The sequence below is a fragment of the Mytilus californianus genome, unplaced genomic scaffold, assembly GCF_021869535.1.
Source record: "Mytilus californianus isolate M0D057914Y unplaced genomic scaffold, xbMytCali1.0.p SCAF_7, whole genome shotgun sequence".
Taxonomy (NCBI): domain Eukaryota; kingdom Metazoa; phylum Mollusca; class Bivalvia; order Mytilida; family Mytilidae; genus Mytilus; species Mytilus californianus.
In genome coordinates, this window is record NW_026262723.1 from 54,246,838 (window position 1) to 54,262,946 (window position 16,109).

Here is a 16,109-nt window from a genome sequence, read left to right on the forward strand (position 1 = left end):
AGGAACAGCGCTTTTATTGCTGTTCTTCATCTCAAAGTCACAGACTGTGAGGCCTTCAACACGGAGCAAAATTACGCTTCCGTACATTTGGCTAGTCAAACATCATTTATTCTAAGAGGGACAACAACGATTAACTACAAACAAGGAATTAGTTTTACGATCTTTAATCTTCAAAAGCAAAAGTCACGTGAAATTAAAATGAACAATACAATTATAAAGTAAAAGAACCATAGTTATAATTCATACAAGTCATAGATACTTATTGATTTATACATGATATACATTGTAGTTATCGAAGTGTTACTAGTACTTGTAATAACACTTTTCTAATTTGTTTCTAGAAATTCAAAAAGACGTGGTAAGTTTGTTAATGAGACAACTATCCATCAGAGTTCAAACTAAGTGAATATTATCAATTATGATCACCGTATGACGTTGAAGTTTGAAAAAAAAACATTATAGAGTTTAAAACTTCTTGTTAATCTATTTCCAAAAGTAATTATTTCATTTAATGCTGATTGGATGACAGTATAGTTTACGTTCTTAAGCATTTCGAAAGAGATATTATGTTTAGCTAACTGATTAATTGCTGTTTGCTTTTAGTCCATTTGGGAGGAATACAAATATTAGGGCAACAAGTCAAAAGCAACACCAACAAAAATACCTATAATAGAAAAAAACAAAGGATATGGGGTATCTATCCATGACACAAAATCAGTACACGCACAACAAAAAAACATACAAAAAGCAAAGGAACAGCGCTTTTATTGCTGTTCTTCATCTCAAAGTCACAGACTGTGAGGCCTTCAACACGGAGCAAAATTACGCTTCCGTACATTTGGCTAGTCAAACATCATTTATTCTAAGAGGGACAACAACGATTAACTACAAACAAGGAATTAGTTTTACGATCTTTAATCTTCAAAAGCAAAAGTCACGTGAAATTAAAATGAACAATACAATTATAAAGTAAAAGAACCATAGTTATAATTCATACAAGTCATAGATACTTATTGATTTATACATGATATACATTGTAGTTATCGAAGTGTTACTAGTACTTGTAATAACACTTTTCTAATTTGTTTCTAGAAATTCAAAAAGACGTGGTAAGTTTGTTAATGAGACAACTATCCATCAGAGTTCAAACTAAGTCAATATTATCAATTATGATCACCGTATGACGTTCAAGTTTGAAAAAAAACATTATAGAGTTAAAAACTTCTTGTTAATCTATTTCCAAAAGTAATTATTTCATTTAATGCTGATTGGATGACAGTATAGTTTGCGTTCTTAAGCATTTCGAAAGAGATATCATGTTTAACTAACTGATTAATTGCTGTTTGCTTTTAGTCCATTTAGGAGGAATATAAATATTAGGGATGAAAACACGAAAATATTGTAATGGGGGAAACAATCTGAAGACTATAAAAAAATAATGCAAATATGTACATGATGTACAGAAAGGTAAAAAATAGAAACATACCTTCTTTTTTATATTTCTAAATCATAAAGAAACTTATGAATATAACATAAATGCGCGCTAGAAAAACAATATGGCTTCGCATCCGCGATAAACAATTAAACAATCTCTTATCAATATACAATTCGATATAAATATATGATATTTTAAGACATTTATAATTTTTTTTTTTATTTCTTAATCGTAAAGAAACTTATAAATATAACATAAATGCGCGCTTGAAAAACAATATGACTTCGCATACGTGATAAACAATTAAATAATCTCTTATTAATAGACAATTCGATACAAATATATGATATTTTAAGACATTTAAATTCCTATTTACACATAACCATATATCAAAATAATGTACATCTATAGCAACAAAATGGTTAATAGATATCTAGAATTTAACAATAATTAATTTGAACGCAATATCTTAAGAACACTTTGGACTATCAGTCCCCGAGGGTATCATCAGCTCAGTAGTCAGTACTTCGGTACTGACATGATTTATAACAAACTTTTCTAAAATTGTCCGTTTATAAATTTTGAAATTATAAAGAAACTAAGGTTTCAACTCCTCAGGCAAAGTTGACCTTAGTTGAATTTGGCTATTTGTTTTAGGTATTTTTGTTATATAGCTCCTCAACTGTTTCGGTACTTATACATCCCTCGGATTTCAAATGTTTGGCATTGAGCGTTCCTGATGAAGGTAAATCCAGAAAAGCGCTTCGGACGCATGAACTTATTAAACGTGTTGTTTTCAATTTTTTGTAAAAGACATAAAAACAAATTATTTCATTACAAATAACAAAGCAGAAATAAAATAAAATATTTGAATCTTTTAAAACAATTATATATATAATCATATATCATTTTAATGTCTTCGATCCTAAAAAGCGTATATGAATATGACGCTTTTGGGAAATAATATTTTTTCAACCAGTCTGTGTGACTTTCTCAGGTTATATCAGGTAAAAGGGAGTGAAGGCAAAAACAATAACCGTAGGATGTAGAAAAATAAATGAAACTATGGTTAAAAGAAAACAAACGAAAACCGGACAACAGTTTCATAAAACACTACAAAGATAACAAAAGGCTGTGAATCACCAACCATACCAAAAACCGACAAATCAATCAAATGTTCTACTAAATCAAGAAACCTTAGTTAGCATTGAGTGTGGATGAATATAGGCATGAAGATCTCTGTCCAGTACTGCTACAAAAACACAACAAAGAATGTTAATTAAACAAGTATTCGACATGTTTAAAGAACAACCTTCAAATCCATATATAATTAAAACTACATGTCCATGCAATCGATTCGATTACCTCTGACCAGCTTGGAGTTAAAATCTATCAACATATAATAATTCTACCATTTGTTCATTGTTGTATTTACAAAATAACAAAACTTTATACAATAAGATATAACAAATCGAAAACTGTTTAGATATAATAAAACGATAAAGGTAGATCTGAAGCATGAATATAATGCCATTGCCACAATACTTAAAGTGCCAATAAAAGATGAATGAAATAATAAATCTGAAGAATTTAGAGATCTTTACAATCTATAAAACTAGTTTATGTAAACAATATCAAAACGAAGGTCAAAATGAAACCCTGACTATTAACTGAAAGTTGATCGGAGCGATCGCACGTGTTTTCTATTTCTTATCCAGACTATAAAAAATGACCAACGACGATAGAATTATTCAACAGGTTTGAGGGACAATAAAGCAAAACATAACTTGTAGTTGTCTCATTGGCACTCATACCACATCTTCCTATATCTATTGATCTTAAGTTTTCATGTAGTAAGTTCTAATCATCATTGGTTTATCACCTCAAATCACCGGATATATCAGACCACAAAGCAACCATGTCAAGAAATGGTCAAGATTTAGTAAGAAAAGCCAATTCCACCAAATGAGTCCTTGTTTTGTATCATTTATAACATGTCACTGTAAAGACGCTGTTGACGCATGGGTATCTGATTCAGAAGGGTTGGTAAGCGATTGATATTGAGATAAGTAATGGAGGTGATTCATGTTCTGTAGATTCACAGGTATGTTCAAAAAAGTAAAATCACAAAAATACTGAACTCCGAGGAAAATTCAAAAAGGAAAGTCCCTAATGAAATAGTAAAATCAAAAGCTCAAACACATCATACGAATGGATAACAACTGTCATATTCCTGACTTGGTACAGGCATTTTCTTATGTAGAAAATGGTGGATTAAACCTGGTTTTAAAGCTAGCTAAACCTCTCACTTGTATGACAGTCGCATCAAATTCCATTATATTGACAACGATGTGTGAACAAAACAAACACAATAGGTAAAAATGTCATAAATAGGGGTACAACAGCAACAGGAACCCCGCCAAAAACTGGGGGTGATCTCAGGTGCTCCGGATGGGTAAGCAGATCCTGCTCCACATCTGGCACCCGTCGTGTTGCCATTCAACCGATTCCCATTGGTTTGCTATAGTTTATATTGATTGGTTGGTATAGATTCTGATTCATAAATATGTTCAACTGAGTTTCTATTGGTTGATAATGATTCGTATTTGTTGCAAATGTTATCCTCCTGTTCAATTGAAGTTTCAATGTTTTGAGGCAATTCATCTTCTGTAGAGTCATAGTTATGTGCATCCAAATCCCGTTGTTTTGTTAATGATTCATATTGATTGGTGGGTATAGATTCTGATTCATAAATATGTTCAATTGAGGTTCGATTAGTTGATAATGATTCGTATTTGTTGCAATTATTTCCCACCTGTTCAATTGCAGCTGTTGTGGCTTGTCTTTCAGTCTGATGTATCTCAGGTAAACTAAGATCTGTCATTTCATTGTAGTTTACTGTGGTATAGTCCGAAGAATTATTCCTTTCTGTAGCAGTTGGATTCGTACGAAACTCACAGGATTGTGAATGCTTTGCTTTCTTTCTTCTGTTGCAAATAACTATGGTGAAAACTAAAGCGGCAATAAATACGACAACCAATGCAGCAATGCCAATTGTTTTGTACATTGGCATTCGATCTACAATATAATAAATATAAATGAATGATATTTATTCAACATTTAAATTATTTATAGTTTATGACATCATACTTTTGTTAAGTCATCATTTTCATTCTAATATTATTTCACTCTGTTTCTACGGTAAAGCGCCCACATGATAAAATTGGTATGTCACAGAACTCTAACTACGCAAGATTCTGAATGACTATAAGCATTTGTATTTTTTTATAATTGAACCTTCGATTCACACCAGAAACTTTTAGATTGATGGCAAAAAATGCGCACATTCGTATTCAAGACTAACCCAGTACGATATCGTCGATATCGAAAATGTCGACACGATATCGACTCAAAATCGATAAACTTATACACTCATGACATAACCAAATGTTAATTTGATGACGACACCAATGACCAAATTTGATGTCGACAATGTCCGATATCGTTGTTGACTAAAATAAATCAAATAAACATAAGACATAAGAAATTGAGATCAAATATTAATACTGATATAGGGTGTAATGATGGCTGAAATATGATAATCAATTCATTTTTTTTATAGTATTTATACAAAACAATCAAGTGGTCATCTCTCCAAATTACTATATCCTTTAAAAACAGTATTCATTTGGTTGTATAACATTGATAGTAATTGCCATTTAGCTAGGTGAAGTATGGTAACATACAAATACCGTCAAAACACAGATACTGAACAAACCTGAGTAAATATGTAAAAATTAATTCAATAGGATGTGAACTGGTTAATTTTACAAAGTATGGCTGATGTATTGGTTGAAATTCGTAACCACAGAACACAATAATATCGATGATCAGCACAGAGGGCATCCGAATGGAGGGTTCAGAGACATAATGATGACCCTAGCAAAGACTAACGGTCGACCTTACAAACGACAAAGATATGGGTCAAGCCCAAGTAGTGAATCAACTCACCTATAGGAATGCCACGGAGAGTATAACCAAAATTTAACAGATGTAACTTTTAACCATAATGATACTCTGAAGAGTTCTAAAAATGTACACATTAGAAGTGATATAAATATTTGGTGTCTAAATTGTTGTGGTGTTAAATAAAGATTGAACGTTCCTGAATTTTGAACATTGTTGAATAATAACGATATATTTTGTTTAGGTGAAACAAAAACTGGTGATATATATACATTATTGATTTACCAGGTTATGAATTCAAAATGAAAAAAAGAAAGAAATTGTCGAGACATAGGACAGGTGGGATACTACTTTAAGATACAAATTAGAAATAGCAAATAACATTAAAATATTAATAACTGACAGTCTAGTTCTTTTGTTCAAAATATCGCCAGACTTACTTAGTATTGACGATGATATAGTTTTTCGTATAGTATATATTTCTCCGGAATACACGAATTATTCATCTCAAGATGCTTATACAGTAAGTTAGAAAATGAACACATTATTTGTTTCTAATAATTATAAATATGTGTCATTGCTTGGAAATTTCAACGGACGAATAACAGACGACGACGATTTTGTTAATTATACATAATGATTAACATACAAATAATGTCACAGATTTTATAGAAAATAAAGTGTGTATGCTTGGCGAATTAAATATTCCAAAAAAAAAAAAGTCTTTTGACAGGACAAAAATGGATACGGAAAACGTTTGATAGATTTATGTAAAGGAAACAATTTATTTATTGTAAAATGTGGAATTGATAAAGATAGACAGAATGGTAAATTAACATGTAAAAATAGCAGCATTGTAGATTATTGAATTAGTAGAGCTGAGTTGTTAAAATATTTTACTAATTTTCATGTTCTTGATTTTTGCACTTTATATTCTGATGTTCATTCCCCATTAGAGATAGCTTTGGCGATCACTAAACAAATTGTTGAAAGCAATCAGTGTTTGAATGTTGGAACCGATACATGTTTAAAAATTAAATTGCAGGAAAGGTCTTCAAATTGAAAATTTAAATTACCGAAAAATGAAAGAAAATTAAGTTAAATCTTCTTTAAAATTGGTTTAAATTCGGTCTAAAGTAAATGTTGTGTAAATCAAATTTCTACAAATGGTTTAAACTAATGCAAAATTTTTAAATTTAAAATCAAATTAGCTTTAATATGGATTTATTTTCTATCAAATGCACCATATCATGCAGTGTTTTTAGCCTCTAGTTGTTTGTTGTATATTTGTGATATTCCGAACTTTTCTGTCTTTTAATTTGTAGATTAAAGTCTTCTTCCGGATTGACTTTTCCAAACGCTGTTGCATTAGTATTCTAGTAGGTAATTCTTGACTTGCATATATAAATTGACAGTGAGGGTCGGTTGAGAACAACACTGACCGACACAAAAGGGGATTTTTCAATTATCAATTTTATGAACTTTCCATTTGTACGTAGCAATATATTAGTAGCGCTTGCATATGGAAGCATATCTTTCCAAGTTGATACAAAGTACCAAGGCTTTTGTTTCCTATCATGATATTCCTGATAGAGAGTTGCTGCTTATACGAAAGCTTTTGGACAAAGGGTTCTAAGTGATTAGTTAAAATTTGTGAGCACGCCACCAAGAGTTGGTTGATCATTATGTTATATTTGTGCCACGGATATGTTCTTATAGTCGTAACCACAACCTCGTCTTTTTGTGCTTAATTGTGACAACACATTTGAAACATATAACCGAATTTGAACTTACCATGGTAAAGATTATTGGTGCCACTAAACATTGCTAAATGAGCAGAATCTGTCTACCTTTCCAGAGCAGCTGATATCACTCAGTTTTTTGTGGTGTTTGTTTTTGTTTCTCAGTCTTTAATATTCTATGTAATGTTTTTAGTAATTGTTAGTCTTTTCGTCGTTTTTTTGACACGGTATTGTCAGTTTCCCTTCGATTGATGAATTTTGAATGTTTCCTTGTCCTCTTTATATCTTTCAACTTGTTCATATCAGATAATCTGATATTCACAAGTAAGACATAAAAAACGAAAAACAGTCTTTACCTGTTGTTGAATCTCTTATATCACTGGTATCACCTGTAGCACTGGTATCACTTGTATCACTGGTATCAATTACTGTAAAGAAATGAATTTATATATCAATATGTCGACTATAAAAATATTTCTAGCAATGTCCCGGACATTAAATTCGAGGATTACAAAATGTATGCGTCAAATGTGAAATTGCTATAGAGTTTGAGCTTCCATATAAACATATTTGAGATCTCAAGAAACCTCTCACATTTGGTAGATAATGGTGGAGCAAGATATGAAAGAGGGCAACCGGTTTCATACTTTCATATCTAAGTAAGATATAAGATATATAGCATAATCCATTTGTGGACGTAAATCCACAAATATGATTTTGCAAGAATCATACAACTACGAATAAGAAGAGGTGGTATGATTGCCAATGAGACAACTCTCAACAAAATGATGTAGAAGTTAACAACTATAAGTAACTGTACGGCCTTCAGCAATGAATAAAACCCATACCACATAGTATACATAGCCATAAAACCCCAAAACAATAAAGTAAAAACAAAAATGATTCACACCAACAAACGATAACCACTTGATTACAGGCTGCTGACTAGGGACAGGCACATACAAATCTAGAATGTGGTGGGGTTCAATATGTTTGTTGGCGCCAAACCATCCTCCTAATCAGGGAGAGTGGTGTAACAATACAACATATGATCAAACTACGAAAATCATTTTTATAGGGCTTAACTCATTAGATCGATACAAAACAGAAATTATTTATACAAAAACACAAACCATACATCCCAACATAAGAAAAAAACACACAGTACAGATTTGAGAATATATTCAAGATATAATTACAGTGTTGAATTGGTAACTTTTAGAACTAAATTAAATTAAGATATAAGCCAAGATATGAAACAAACTAAACTATTTGTGGTATTCGTCTTTTATTTCGATGGGATAGTCGAGTTCAACATAGTATATGTTATTTGAATTATTGAACAACAGGGCATCATGTATTATATATCATTTACAGAATAGAAAATTAAATGGAAAATGCCAGCTTCTTTTCATTCTTCTTTTAAAGGTTAAGCCGTACCCTTATTTTTTTTTTAATGGTAAAGAATCATTAGGCTAGAATTTAAGTTTTTTCTCAATCTTAAAACAATACAGGTTTTCATACATGTTGTTAAAATCAACTGTTCAATATATCTCAAACAATAAAGTCATTAAATAAATAGAAGATTACTTTTTTTATGCTGTGCATTCAGCCCTACATTCACTTTGCACCTTTTGTTGAAGCAATAACTAACGAAACTGTAGGTAACAGTATAATTATTTCAGTGAAGTACATTTCTATATAACTACCAACAAATATGAGAAAACTAGAGTGCACACGCCGTCATGTCTCGCCGTCTCTAATGATTAGTTTTGAAGTTTATGTAGATATTGTAGAAAAAACAACATTGTCTATGTAAATGAGGTCTAGGTCAGATGAACCCTACCAAACGGTCATGTACATTTTACAATTGTTTAAAACACCAAATATATAGTTATCGTTTGGAATTTTTTGGTCCTCAATACTCTTCAAATTTGTACCTTATTTCAACAAACTTTTTAATAATTGTGGTTCGATTGTCAATGATGAGTTTTTTATAGACGGAACTCGCGTCTGCTTACAAATGTTAAGCCTGATATATATGATGTATTAATTTACAAGCACTGGGTCGATGCAACTGCTGATGGAAGTTTCCTCTCCAGGGTTTCACAAGCCCGGTAGTCAGCTCTTCAATTCTATCATTGATACGGTCATAATTATTAATTAACTGTTAGAATAATATTAGAATTTTTAGAAATTTACGAGGGATTTCCTACCCCAGGAAAAGATTACCATAGCTGTACATGCTGTATTTTGCAAAACTTTTCAGTACTTGGAACCTCAAAGCTATTCAATATGTACTTTATTTGGCCTTTTGAACTTGTTTGGTTTGAGCGTCACTGATGAGTCTTTTGTAGACGAAACGCGCGTTTGTCGAACAAAATTGTAAGCCTGGTATCTATATTGATTTTCTTTGCATTTTGTTACTGAAAAAGTCACTAACTTGTGAAAACTTAGACGTTGACCAATGTCGGATGAACTCTGGAATTTGCACACATACACTTTTATATCATTTCCCGCATCGAATATAATTTACTTTTCTTTTGAGTATGGTTTTGAGAAACGGACTCGACTACGAAAGCTCAAAGTTGACCCAAGAACCATGAAAATGAGATTAAGGTTATAAAACCATTACCAGACAGATTAATTATCAACTTTGTTTAATTTTGTTTTTTAAATTAGAAAAGAGAGACAACTCATGAGTATGACATGTTGTGTTTGCTGTTATTTCAAACCCTATGAAAGAACAAGGCTTACATTTACGTCTTACTAAGCTATCTAAATATTTCATTTTTTAACCAATTTTTCGCAAATACTTTTTTTCATAAATACGTGATACAATTAGCATGATTAGTGAACATTGTTGTGAGATCCATCACAATACACCATACTTTTTCAAATTTAAAGCAAAAACTTATCAAATTGTTTATGGACCTTGTGTTATCTTCAAATTCCCTCTTTCCAGGTATTTATTCCCGTTTAAACACTATTTACAGACATTACAAAATCCAATCTTTGTAAATCAGGTTCTGATGTTATTAAAATTGACTTCTTTGCCAATTCAAGCGGGAAAATTCAAATATACGAGCTATCAATTGATTTGTAAAAAAAGTGAGAAATTTGATGACTTGATATTATAATGATATAATGTTGTTTTATTTATATAGAAAGAGCTGACTTTAATTAACATATTGATTTCGTCGGCTCTATTGCTGTGCGCCTTACTTTTATTAAGTCGAATTCAAATTCATTTCAACACATTTGCTTGATTTTTGAAGAACAAAGATCGGCTGTGCTTTTGTTTTTATATCAGAATATATTGAATTTTATCATGAATTTTTATTGTTTCATTCTTTTCTACATTTAACGCCTAGTCGCTCCGAGTCTGATTAAATATCATGTTTCGGATATTTACTGCAGCACAAATATTGAATGTGTACGTACTTCAAAATCAGAAAATGTCAAAAACGATTGCAGATCTTAAATTTTGGATTAATCTTTTTTCAAATGGTATTGATGAAACATATACATTACAGTATGATATTTTGTTTTACTGAAAATATGTCACTGAAATAATTTATTGTGTTGTTGGGTTGCTGTGTCCTTGGCGTAACCTTCACATATCTTTTAATGCATTGGATATACAATCTATTAAAGGTCCTATTTAACACAAACAGTGGTCGTTTAAATTATAAATGATAATTTCATTAATACTAAAATTCAGAAGAAATAAGCTCACATCCGCATATTTGTGTTCACAACCATCAATCAAATCATACTAACTGTAAGTAACAGCTACCAAATTGCATTGGACACGGACCGATTAAATGGCAATACATCATTTAGTTATTTATTTATTATAATTTCAGCAACAAAATACTACCATAGGATAGTTTTATGAAATTAAAGGGTTAATTTATATTTTTTAATTCCAAATTTTTAAAATAACGATTTTCACTTTATAAATGAATAAACCAAAACCCTGTACAGACCTCATTTGTAACTGACCAATGAATGTTCTGAACAAAAACTTCTTGTTATATATATTTGATGTTTTTAATCTGTCAGTAATCATGAAATAGATTCGTAAAGACCAGGCCATATGAAAACAGTAAGATAACTCTTCCATCAATTAGTTATTTAAATAGCTTGTTTCAAAACTTCTAATCGAACAGACCTAGATGCATAAGGTCCTTCACAATATTCAGGTAAATGTTCATTTTGGTTTTGATTCTGTAATTTTCCTACACTTCGTTACATGCAAATGAAAAAAAAATAATTAGTGTAGTCTGTTCAGTCCAATTTATTAATAAATTTTGTTTTGTTTGGTCTTTTTTCAATAAAAAAAAACTATGCCTGTAAACTTCAATGAAACAAAATCGTATTAAATAGCCTAAATGTAACATATTTAGCATCAAGTTATGTAGACTTGAGAGGCTCGATCAAAACGTGTATAGTTGAGATATTTTTGCAAGGTTGATCATCATTCTTAAATTGAAACACAATGTATTATATGAAAACAAATACTTTTTTTGTAGTCGTCCATAATTCACTTTTCACGTCTAAATGAAGCATAAACATCTTGAAATAAAACAAACTTTTACTATGCTTATTTTTATAATCGCCTGACATAATCATATATCATAATTATCAATTATTGGCTTTTGACGAGGTCGATACGTTATGTATGGACTTTGTCAGATTATATTGACCGAGGATGAAGTCTGAGATTCAATTTAACCTAACATGTTCATATATAACGTATTGACTGAGTGAAAGTTCTTAATTTATATATAACATCTGTAAATAGTGTAAGTTTGAAAATGATATCGACTCGATGTTCCTATTTTTTGGAAATTATATTGACTCGATGTTACTATTCTTAGTAACATAGAGTCAATACCATTAAAAAGGGAACGTCGAGTCAATATGTCAAAATAGTGAAAAAATACAAAAGATATATTGGGAAACACATGACCAAATATACCAATGAGAAACAGGAAACATCAGACCATATGTAATATATCGTAATAAAACAGGAAATAATTAAGATCCATAGTAAAGACATATTAAATTTTTTTTATAAGTGTTCACTTACGTAGTTAATTGCAAAAGTTAGAAAAAAAAAACAAAAAACAAAAAACAAAAAAAAATTGTGCACTAGTATCGAAAGGCATCTAATTTAGGTTAGATACTTTTTGCTCGCTTTAATAACTGTGATAATTCTGTGAAACTGTCTTGTTTATTGTACTTGAGTTTTTGGGATGATATTCTATACTACCGCTCGCCTTGTTGGTCTCGTGGGAGTGTGATCGCCTCGAGGTTGTTTGTTCGAATCCACACCGGGTCAAGATATTAAAATTGATATTTGTTGTTTCAACGCTAAACACGCGGCATTTAAGAGTAAGAGCACAGACTGGTTTTCTCGGAGTTAGAAATGTGTCCGAGTAGGGTGACTTTTCTTCCTGGGAACTGTTAGCTTGTGAACTTACACGTAAAAAGTCAGACTCAGCGTGTCGTCTTGTACAACGCAGGATTAATATTCATATTACATTTACATGTGTTCGTATGAATTTAATTTGCCGCTGGACGTCATCTATTATCATCATTTATTTTACCGTTACTAAAGAGTAATACATACGCAGCTTTGTCCGGTCGGAATAGAAATGTCGTATAGCCACTGCCTGGTGTAGTGAGAGTTTCTCGCTATCTATACGTTAAAGAACCACTTGAATAACTCTTTGAGGAGAAAATACGATCTACGTACAAGTTTTATGATTGAAATCTCTAAACAACAACAAAGGTCAGCTCAATCTTCATTTTTTGATTTTATACCAGATATAAAAAATACTCAACACAGCGAATTTTGTCACCTAGACGAGACTGCCGTCGTTATACGTTTCAAGATATGAGTCATTGCCACTCAATGAAGATTTTTTTCTGTTCTACCCCTTTCCTCCTAGTTTGGCTGGATAGGATACAATGTAACCCTTGATGTGAACATTATCAATTATGTTATTTATTAAATGTTAAAAAAAAAATAAATGCAAAGAGAAAAATGAGGAGAGAAACGGTAAAATTTACACTTAAAATCAAATATAAATAAAAATCAAATATATAAAAATTGGAAGACAATTATCAACTAAAGAATGATGACAAATATGTCATGCATGTTCACGACGAGATGCAAAGCGGATCGACCTGAACCAAATGATAACAATTTTATAGCTACACTTTTATAAGATAGAGCGTTGGCTAGAGTTAAAACGTATGCCGTACTTGTATAAAAATTAAACCATGATCAAAATCGTAAGTTAAGTTCTTACTCCCCTCTCCCCCTCCCTCTTTTTTCTTCACGTTAGACGAATGCCAAAAACAAAACGACATGAATTTACAATCCATTACGGCCACTATAAGATGATGATGAGGGCTGTTTTTAACGTCCTTGATCGGCTGTGGCTTGCGCCAGTTTGGGCGTTTAATAATTTACTATTACCTTAAGGAAATTGATATAATTGATTGACTTTAAGAAAAAAAAAGCATAAATAAAAAGCAAAATGAACAATAATTTGATAGAAAAAAAATAAACAAATAAATAAACATTTCCCGGTTTCGGGCGGATTTGTATTTCCACTCAAATACCGTCTGATTATTGATCGGAGACGATCAACTAAAAGGTGTCTTAGACAATGACCATTAAAAATGCACAAACAGGTTTGTAAGTCTGTTCAAGGTTCGGTTAGCTTTCAGTAATAGTTATCCCATGAGGACGAGGTGTGTCAGTGTAAGATCACACCGATGGCCAGAGGCCAGAGGGTGATCTTACACTGACACACCAAGTCCGAGTGGGATACCTATTTTACATCCCAGGTCTTCTAGACTATATGAAAAACATTTACGCTTCATAACAGTTAGTTCAGAATGCCATACAATAATTATAATATACTTGATATATTACTATATATTATATACCATTTATGAGCACCGATACAATGTTTAAATATGTTAAATTTGCCGTCAGTTCGTATCCAGTCGTCCTGGTGTAGGAGGATGCATCATGGCTTCATCTGCTTGCGGTCCTGAGTTCGATTCCCCGCATAGACATTGGAAATTTAGTGGATTTTTTTCTACATAAATTTTGAAAGTTAGACTATATTCCGCATAAATATTTCTAAGTTTTATTGTGTGTTCGACATTCCCGCAAAAATGTTACAGAACAAAAGAAAACATGCAGTAAAAAGAAACTCATGGTGGGGTGATCCGGCACAAATCACCCCTGTTAGAACAAAGGAGTTGGATGTAAGGTGAATGACGACCTTTTTGTGATTTTTTATAGAGTATTACCATACATGATTGGATGTAAAAAACATGATTGGAATTGAGACAAAACAAATAAAAAGAGCACTTATCCGATATTGCATTTACATAAATCACTAAAAGTATGAATAGCTCCGAAGTTAACAACCTTATGAAATTCCTGACCGTTTTCTCATATTTGTTGCTTAATTGAGGAAGTTTACAGTCATTTAGGTTAGTCTAAATATACTTTCATTCAGGTTTATCGTGTGTGTATTAATCTATATGTATATCCTAGTACTTAAACATGTTAAAATTCAGATTGATGATTGTTTTAATTCATAATTTTGTATCTACACTTTTACATTATATTTAGAAAAGACTCGTTGATTTTTATTAAAATCATATTAAATTTGCAAATGCATTTATACAAAATTACAAAATTAGGTAAACATAGTCAAATATTAAAAGTCGATGAAACGTGGTAAATACGAATATCCCAAACACTAAATAATTATGATCATTCACCATTTTTAGCAATATATATTATATGTTTAACAACAAAAGTTATTCAATCCAAACCATTGATATTGGAATCCGTTATGGAAGGATATAGCAGATTTTTAAAATTATTTTCTCTCCAGAACTTGTGACTAAAAGACATTCAGAACAGAACCACAATATAGTGTGTTTAATATGAAACAAAACTTTATAAATACATGAATTAGTATGCGTCCGAAACGCTTTTCTGAATTTACTAACATCAGAAACGCTCGATACCAAATATTTGAAAGCCAAGGATATATAAGTACCTAAACAAACGAAGAACGCAGTGACCAGACCGGATTACTTGGATTACTTGGGACAGTAGTGTTACCAAACAAGATAGGAATAAACTGCAGATATCAGTTGCAAATTGCTTAACTCAATTAATCGGTACGACGAACATAATCACAACTGACATAAAATTAATAGACACAATTCACTTTTAACAAAAGTACTCGCAGTTTCTGAAAGCTAGTTATTCAAAGCAAATTTCAACTACTAAATAAACCATTTTCACCGAGACTTAAGTAGCAGTCAGTCCTCAACAAACAGATTTAGAGACGATAGTCTATAAAAGGCATGACCTTGTGCAATAATAAAATATAAAAAAACAGTATCGACATGGTGTAAAATAATGAGTACTCATAACTTTACATATGAAATTAGTTATCTTCAAGTTTTCAGAAAACAATCAAAATTGATTGCACCGATAAAACAATATCTGTGCCTGAAATTCAGTGGTTGTCGTGGAAGGCTGTGTTTTTGTGTTAATGTTTTGTAATAACTCAGGCTGTTGGTTTAAGGGTTTGAATTGGTTCGCATGTTGTCAAGTCGGCGATTTATATAGCTGACTACGGTATGGGAATAGCTCATTGTCGAAGGGCCACGTAAGGTGATATTTTGCTCCTTACATCATCGGCCGTCATAGCAAGTCTCCTTATTTTAATATACATACACACTAACAATCAGACAGATGTCGGATTATATAACAAATAGGATGCCATCCTTTATATCTGAATCTACCGGCTATAATCTGCGTTATAGCGAAACTAATACAGTTCCAGTAACTCAATTTAATCTGTATCAACAATATTAATTTCCAACTTTTTCTCAATCTCTTGATC